This window comes from Mus caroli, unplaced genomic scaffold (assembly GCF_978045245.1).
Source record: "Mus caroli unplaced genomic scaffold, Mus_caroli_1 scaffold_20, whole genome shotgun sequence".
NCBI classification, from domain to species: Eukaryota; Metazoa; Chordata; class Mammalia; order Rodentia; family Muridae; genus Mus; species Mus caroli.
Genome location: NW_028227275.1, coordinates 1,678,728 through 1,687,500, shown reverse-complemented (window position 1 = coordinate 1,687,500; position 8,773 = coordinate 1,678,728). Strand labels below are relative to the sequence as shown.

General features: G+C 40.6%; 1 long non-coding RNA gene across 1 annotated transcript in view; it reads left to right on the top strand.

Annotated features, from left to right (window-relative positions):
* Positions 1 to 8,773, top strand: part of LOC147000108 (uncharacterized) — a 31,375-nt gene that overhangs the window by 8,122 nt on the left and 14,480 nt on the right. Inside the window, exon 2 of the long non-coding RNA XR_015046193.1 lies at positions 2,164 to 2,340. This is a non-coding gene — a long non-coding RNA (uncharacterized LOC147000108). The remainder of the gene's footprint in view (positions 1 to 2,163; positions 2,341 to 8,773) is intronic.

Genomic DNA, 8,773 nt, shown 5'->3' with positions numbered 1-8,773 from the left:
TGTGATACTCTAAACTCGCTGCCTTTTGTCCCATCATTTTTCTATGGCTTGGGGCCCATGTTAGATGTCTTATTCTTATTCTAATTCCCCAAAACAATTGTTTCTGGCAGCTTCAGGCCCTGCTGAGGCAAACACCTGTGGAGAGACAATGTGGTTTTGGCTGTAGCTCAGGCCATAGGCCAGGCACAGGAGTATGATTCTCTGTCCTTGACCCTAAATACATCTAGAAACCTCACTTTGATCTCCAGAAGCCCCAGATTACAGCTTTATGAATGTATTTTTTTGAAATTAGGATTATACAAGCTATCAAAAAAAGATGTGGCCATGAAGCTAACATAAAGGGCTGGCTACTCTCTGTAGAACTTGCTTAAGCAGTCTGGCTTTCTTTCCAGGGGAATAAATATATTAATTATTTTCCAGGTAGAGTTTAGACTATAGATTTGCTTTGGTTTTGGGGGATTTATGGCCCTTATTAAAATTTACAAGTTATAGTTCCAGTTTTTTTTTCTACTATGAATTTGGTTCTAAAATTTTTATCAGTATGATTTGAGCTTTCTGATAAGACTTAAGAAACACAATGTCTGTAGTCAAATCCTCCTAGGAGCATGAGACATCCTCTTATTCCCAGGTCTCCAGCTGGCCTTAGTCATAACCTGGTAAAAGACATTCACTTCCCTGGCCCCTAGTTTTCTTATTGATAGGATTTATTCATTCAGTTACTACTGATCAAGTTCCCACTGCATTTCAGGTAGGGCTGTAGATTCTGGGGACACAGTTATGGAACAACTAATATTCCTGCCTAGAATAATAATTTTTTTTTATTGGCAAAAGTCCAACCAACTCAATGGAAGGAAGGAAGGAAGGAAGGAAGGAAGGAAGGAAGGAAGGAAGGCAGGCAGGCAGGCTTTCTTCTTTCTTCTGGCTCATATTCAAGGCTACATCTCCTTGTGGTGGGGAAGACACGGCACAGGAGCTTGAAGCAGTTGGTCACATTACATCTGTTGTCAGAAACAGAGAGGGGTGGATGTTGGTGTCCAGCCTTCTTTCTCTCTCTCCCCTTTGTTCTCATCCCAGGACCCCTGGCCTCAGGCTAGTGCCACCATCTTCAGGGTGGGTCTTTCAGCTTCAACTAAACCTCTCTAAAAATCCCCATGTTGACATACCCAGAAGCATAACTCCTAGGAGATTTTAAATCTAGGTGAGTTGACAACCTAGAGTAACCATGACCTCCCCTGGTGGCACGGACCCTTGACCGTTCAGTCTCTGTGTTCTTGGATCTCAGTGATTTCTTGGACCGGGGCAGAGATTGGGGAAGGGAAAAAAGACGAGGACTGTTAAGGGGATGCAGAATGAGTTTAACTTCAGTCTTTTCCTGAAAGTACTTTGTCCTTTGTAAAACACCTGGAAAGTAAAACTCTCTAAGGCTGTCAGGAGCCTGACTTGATCTGCTGTGTTCTCATTGGGATTCTCTAGTGACAATCTTCCCTCCGATCCCCAGCCAACCTCCTTTCACATGTGTTAGCTCAGGCCTCCTCAAGAAGCCTCCGGCATCAATAGTTTGAATGCCAGAAGTTAACTTGGAGGTGATTTTTGACAGTAGCAGTGAGGGCGAGGTAGAGTGACTGGATCCCATGGGAGAAGAAGGCACCAAGTGGCAGGTGCATCTCCTTGAGTTGTTATTGAAAGCTCTGGGAGTATCATTCTGACCAAGATCTCTGAGAGATGATATGAAATCTTGCCTCAGTGGGCCTGTATATGGATGGAGAAGTGGGTCCAGTTGCTCACACACTCCCATTGTGCCCTGACGAAGCTGCTCTTAAGGGTCCTAGCTCTTGACCCCCTTGGCCTGTTGAAGGAACAGTCAGTTTAGCAGACAGTAAGTAGAGAGTCTAGCAAGTAGAAGACAGTGGGTGCCTGATGCACCATAGGTTTGTTCCAGAAAGGTTAAAAACTGGTCAGAGGTGGGTGGTGTTTTTACAAGGCTCCAGGACCTTTGCACTTACCGTGTCTTAGTTGGAGCAGGCTTCTCCTTAGCTCCTTGAAGCATATGCACACTATCTTTTAATTTTTGGTTTGGAATCTCTTCCTCAGACATGTCTGCTCTAAATTACCACCCATTCCATAAACATCTCTGTCATAGTATCTCATTCGTTTCTTTTGCAGAACATGCCACGGGTCATAAGTAGGCTTAAATGGTTGGGTTGCTTGCAGGCAGTGCCTAGAAGGTCTGGATCATGGCTGCATCTTTGCAACTGTGTTTTCAAATGATACATCAGCATGCTCCCATCTCATGGCATCACCAGAACCAGCACCATCCTCCATGATCCCCATACTTCCTGGGTAAGCATCACGGGGTCTTCAAGACACTGCTAAGCTTCATGCACAGGGTCTGGGTAATTAGAGAAATCTTAAGTCTTCTTCCCTTGGGGAAGGGAAGACAATGCCCGGTGTTGATGAGAATGCTTGAACTTTTGAGTTCCTTCTATGACTTGGATGGTTTTACTTCTGACATAAAGTACAGATCCTTTTGCCACCCCACATGTAGGTATTAAAGGGACAACAGCCTAGTAAATGTTCTTCAAGATAAATTTCATGTCATCTTTTCTTGGGCAAAGAGGTTTATTCCATCCCTTCAAAAATTCTGTAGGGTCTCCTGCTTCTATTTTTCAAAACTATATTTAGTTTGCTTTGAAGATGAATAAAACTGAGATGCTATACACTCCTCCCCTGCTTTGCAGTGTCCAGAAATTCCTTTGCTATTAATACTCCACAGAAACAGATTTCTTTGATTTTTTTTCAGTTTAGAAGATCAAAAGCTGGCAAAAATTGTTTCAAAAGAAAAATAAATCTGAGAGAAGTTGAGTTTGGAATTACAAGGGAGCTTGCCTGTGTCCACTACTCAAGGAGCCAAGTAAGAGGGGCTTGCACTGCAGAGCTGGCCTCTCTTCTCTGTTCGCCGAGCACCCAAGAAGCCCTCACTTAGCCTTGTCTCATGAAGTCTAATGAGACTAGCTCCCAAATTAAACTTCACACAAATGGAGCAGGCAGGATCATTTTCCAAAGAGTGTTTAGAATAAATGTCTGTCAGTTCCTGGCTAGCCCTACTTAGATCTGGAAGATGAGTTCGCAGACTTAAGAGCTTTGAATGAAGAATTCCGGCTTCCTTTGGGATCTAAACTCTGTCTCTCTGAGTCATTGTTTCTCTCTCTCTTACACACACACACACACACACACACACACACACACACACACACACACACACACAGAGGCACATACACAGGCACACACACAGACACACAGATACACAGACACACATATACACAGAGAGAGACACACGGAGACACAGACACAAACAGAGACACAAACACACACACCTATCACAGGTACCTTTCAGTATTTCCATTTTACCTGTTAAGGGTCTGACCAAGGCCAGTGATGCTTCCTATCTTGACCTGGGATGGTCAAGGGATTGGGATCCTTTTCCCTTCATGTTTCTCGTAGACATTGGATTTCGAAGAAGAATTTTCTGTCAGCTTTCTTCTTTATATTGATGCAAAAGCAGTGACTGTTTGGTGGAAACTCCCATTCAGTTTTGAATTTGGACTTTTTTTCTTGGCTGTACTATAATAATCAAAATTCAACCACTAATACTCACTAACCTGTAGACTTTATTTGGGCATTCCAAGTCTTTTTCTGCCCCAGCATCTGATCTCATTTCCCACAGTCATTGTTGTAATTCCTCCTGAAGCCTTGTGGCTCTCATTTTTTTGTGATGTTGACACTTTTGAAAAGGTCGGCAAATTTGAGGACTCTTATTGGGTTTGGTTTGGACTGATCAGACTCCATCTTCAATGCTTTCTTGGGGACTTCTCTCTGGAATGTTAGCTTTTCTTACCTAGTTGGAATAAAGGCTGCTGGGCTTCTCCAACATCAAGGAGCTATGTGACTGTTTGGGGGGAGTTGTGAGCAAATATCTCTTTACCTCCAGTAGGGCACTAATGACAGACCAAGAAAGAATTCTTCCAAACTTCTAGTCAAGTTAGCTTATTGAGGCTACTTATGAGAATAAGGGTGACTCAAAGTGGATGCATCACTAAGTTCCACCCTAGCATGGGTGAGAATTCATGAAAGTCAATTCTTTAGAACTCCCAGCAGGACTTGCAGCAACCCAGCTGGAGGAAGCCATTGTTATTGCTTAGTTATATTACATAGCCTAGGGAGGGATCTTGTGAAACTTCTTTCTGAGCATGTTACTCCTGTTTTTTTTTTTTTTTTTTTTGAATGGGGAATGTTCTGACAAATTGGAAGAAATGACTATAGAAATAGAGGTGTTATTTTCCATTTACAATTAATAAATATATCTTAGAAGAGATGTCTTGAGGGTGTAACCCATTTCTCATCACACATCAGTGAGATGTTAGCTCTCTGTGATTGTGACAAAATACCTGAGCATGTCATCTCCTAAGAAGGAAAGGTTTATGCCATCCACCCATGGTTTCAGTACATTGTCACCTGGCCCATCTGGTCCTGTGATGCATTGTGGTGGTGTGGTATTATCTCACACTTCAAAAGGAAGCAAAGGCAAAGAAGGGGCTGATCTTGGTAGCTCCTTCAAGGGTACACACCACTTTCCAAAGCTCTCACCAATTCTAAACAGTAATGCAGGTTGTTGGCCTTCAGTATGTATCTTGGGGTGGGCTTGGGAGACATAACAATTAGCTAGTTAATTTTAGTAGTAGTAGATCCTGTCTGCAACCCTTATTATTACTGTGGTGACTTCAAGGAGACTCCTTTTTTGGCATCCCTTCTAGATTTATTGGAAGTAATTTTTCTGTACTGAAGAGGAGTCCCTTCTCATTAATTAACATTAGTAGGCCTTATAATTTGTTCTGCTTGATGGTGATAATTCAATGCTTTCCTTACTTATTTTGTAGCTCAAGATGCCCCAGCTGTGAATCTTTCCAGCCTTCTCTTGTTGACTTGCAAGCCTTTGTGACATGCCTTAATCTTCCTCTTAGTGTTTAGTTCTTTCCTTTATGATACCTGGAAATGTTTCAGGCTTGCTGTATGGTTTTCAGACCAGTCCTGGCATCAGCCACTTCTCAAAGGAACCCAATTTCTTTTATTACAGAGCAGTACTTAGAAATGATGATCTGGCTAGTTTGTCTCATTCCTACAGGATGTGACTGTTATTAAGCCCATTAAGCAGCCAGAGCTGGGGAGTGTATCTATCTATTTACAGCATTCTGTGAATGTTCCTGTTTGTGCACACACATGTTATCTTAGTTACTTTTATATTACTGTGCAGGCACCATGACCAAGGCAATCTATAAAAGGAAATGCCCCATGGGGCTTTCAGTCCACAGGGTTACAATCTGTGATCATCATGGTGGAAAGCCATGTGGGGACGCTATGGAGGTAGGTAGGGCAGTGCTGACTGGGACAGATCCTTCTACTCACATTTTTCTGATGTCTATGGAATCTGTAGGGACACCTCTTGAATTCCTGATTTTGATCAGCTTGTGTAGATTCTCTTTTTCCTTGCTCTGTCAAGATCTTGGCAAAGAATCAGCTTTATCAGCTTTTGTTTTTTTTTTTTTTCAATTTTAACATTTTTAGCTGCCATGTTTATTATTTTTTCCTTTCTGCTGGCATTGACTTTATTGTGTTATTTGTTTTCTATCCTCTTAAGCGGGAAGCTTAGTTTACTCACTGGCGATGTCTTCCAAATACAAAGAATACTGTTACAAATACAAAGAAAACTGTTACAAAGTTACCAATAAAATGAAAACTCTTACAAAGTTACTAACACAAAGAATACTGTTACAAAGTTACCACACACTCGGCTTTACTTCATCCTTCATTATTTCAATAGGCTCTTCATTTTCTTAACATTCTGCCTCTTGTTTCCAGATCTCTTCTCTCTTCAGATTATTTTGATATGCTTTAAAAAATACTGACTAGTTATTTTCAGAATATCTACTACTGATTTTATGATTTGAGAACCATCTCAGGTATGCCATGACCTGAGAACTTAGTATGTTTTGTATTATCTTAAATTTGTTAATGTTAATGGCTTTGAATAGTCTATCTTTGGGAATGTACATTTAAGTTTGACTATGCTCTTAAAATACATTCTTTGGCACAGGAGATGGCTCAAAGGTCTTTGCCACCAAGCTTGATGACCCAAGTTCAATCTCCAGGACCCACATGGTAAAATAAAAGGACAAAATTCTGTGAATTGTTCTGGGAACTCCATATACTTACTGTCATACTTATGTGCCCCCCCTACCCCACGCTTTCCCCACACCTGTAAAACAACAGTGTTCTGCTCTGTTGGGCTACTATGTTTCAAGTTTTTCAGTTGGGTTTATTTGACAGATAGGGTTTACATATACTTATGCTTTTATAGCTACTGTTTATTAATTACAGATAGAAGTACTGATGTAGCATGTAAAATTCTAAGTCGATATACCCGTTTTGTTATTTTTTCAAGCTCTATTTTTGGGACCATACATGTTTAAGAGTGCTACATTGAGATTTCTGGAGAATTAGAAAAGAATTCTGTTATCTCTGATAATAGTCTTTATTGTAACCTAATGTTATGATGTTCATATAGGGACTCTTGAGTTATTCTTTTGCAGCATTTTCTGACCTATTTTTCCATCTTTGCTTTTTTACCTTTTTAAAGTGAGTTTCTTGTAAACAGCATATAGTTGAGTCTTGCTTTTTGTAAACAAAGTCTTCTTTGAAGTTCTTGTCTTTTAACTTGTATATTAAGATAATTAATATTTACTCATTGTTTACAAAGTTGAAACAGAGTCTATAATCTTGCTAGCTGCTGCTGTTTTCTCCCCCTCTGCTCATTTCCCTTTATCTTTTACTTGGTAACAGAAATTAGTATTTGCCACAATGGAATAGACTATCTCCATACCTATCTATCTATCTATCTATCTATCTATCTATCTATCTTGATATATATTCTGTATATACATATATATGCTCCAGAGTCTACAGGTAGGTAATACCATTTTGTGTATGGTATAAGGACTTTAGAGTAATATTCCCACTTTTCTCCAGCTTGTGATATGTTTGCCTTCATTTCAGCTTTGCGTATTATGAACACATATTCATTTGCTTCTGTTTTCACTTAGCTGTCCTTTAGGACAGTTAATACTAAGAAAAATGATCTTGCATTTCTAATATTTTTCATTATTTGTTTAATTTTTATTGTTTCTGTTTTGTATCATATTCCTTCTGCCTAAGGAACTTGTTTTAAGGGGTCTTCTACTGTAGGTCTCCAACAGTGAATTCTGGTTCTGTTCACCCGACGACATTTTTATTCTTCCTTCATTTAAGAAATATTCCCGCAGTAGGGCCACAAGCCTCTCCGGTCAGAAAAGCGCCGGGGTAGCTAGGGCACAGTGTCAGCTGACACTCGCCAGCTACCCACAACACCCGCCACAGGATCTTAAGACTTCTGGTGAGTGGAACACAGCTTCTGCTCCAATCCAATTGGGCACGGGACCTGAGACTGCATTAGTTAGGGAAGCAGAAAACCGGCCTGAGTAAGACCACAGGCCTCTTCCAGCCGGACCAGCACCAGGGTAGCTAGAGCGCAGGGTCGGCTGACAAACGCCAGCTACCCACGACCCCCGCCACAAGATTTTGAGACTGCTGGTGAGTGGAACACAGCTTCTGCTCCAATCTTTAAACAGTGACAACGACAACAACTAACCCCAGAGATTACCAGATGGCGAAAGGTAAATGTAATAATCTTACTAACAGAAACCAAGACCACTCACCATCATCAGAACCCAGCACTCCCACTTCGCCCAGTCCAGGGCACCCCAACACACCGGAAAAGCTAGACATGGATCTAAAAGCATACCTCATGATGATGGTAGAGGACTTCAAGAAGGACTTTAATAACACACTTAAAGAAATACAAAGGAACACTGGTAAACAGGTAGAAGACAGGAAAGAGGAAGCACAAAAATCCCTTAAAGAATTGCAGGAGAACACTGCTAAAGAGTTACAAATCCTTAAAGAAAAACAGGATAACATAATCAAACAGGTAGAAGTCCTTACAGAAAAACAGGAAAACACATCCAAACAGATGATGGAAATGAACAAAACCATACTAGACCTAAAAAGGGAAGTAGACACAATAAAGAAAACCCAAAATGAGGCAACACTGGAGATAGAAACCTTAGGAAAGAAATCTGGAACCATAGATACCAGCATCAGCAACAGAATACAAGAGATGGAAGAGAGAATCTCAGGTGCAGAAGATTCCATAGAGAACATTGGCACAACAAACAAGGAAAATATAAAATGCAAAAAGATCCTAACTCAAAACATCCAAGAAATACAGGACACAATGAGAAGACCAAACCTACGGATAATAGGAGTGGATGAGAATGAAGATTTTCAACTCAAAGGACCAGCAAACATCTTCAACAAAATTATAGAAGAAAACTTCCCAAATCTAAAGAAAGAGATGCCCATGAACATACAAGAAGCCTACAGAACTCCAAATAGACTGGACCAGAAAAGAAATACCTCCCGACACATAATAATCAGAACAACAAATGCTCTAAATAAAGATAGAATATTAAAAGCAGTAAGAGAAAAAGGCCAAGTACATATAAAGGAAAGCCTATCAGAATTACACCAGATTTCTCACCAGAGACTACAAAAGCCAGAAGATCCTGGACGGATGTTATTTGTGTTAAAAGAACACAAATTCCAGCCCAGGCTACTATACCCA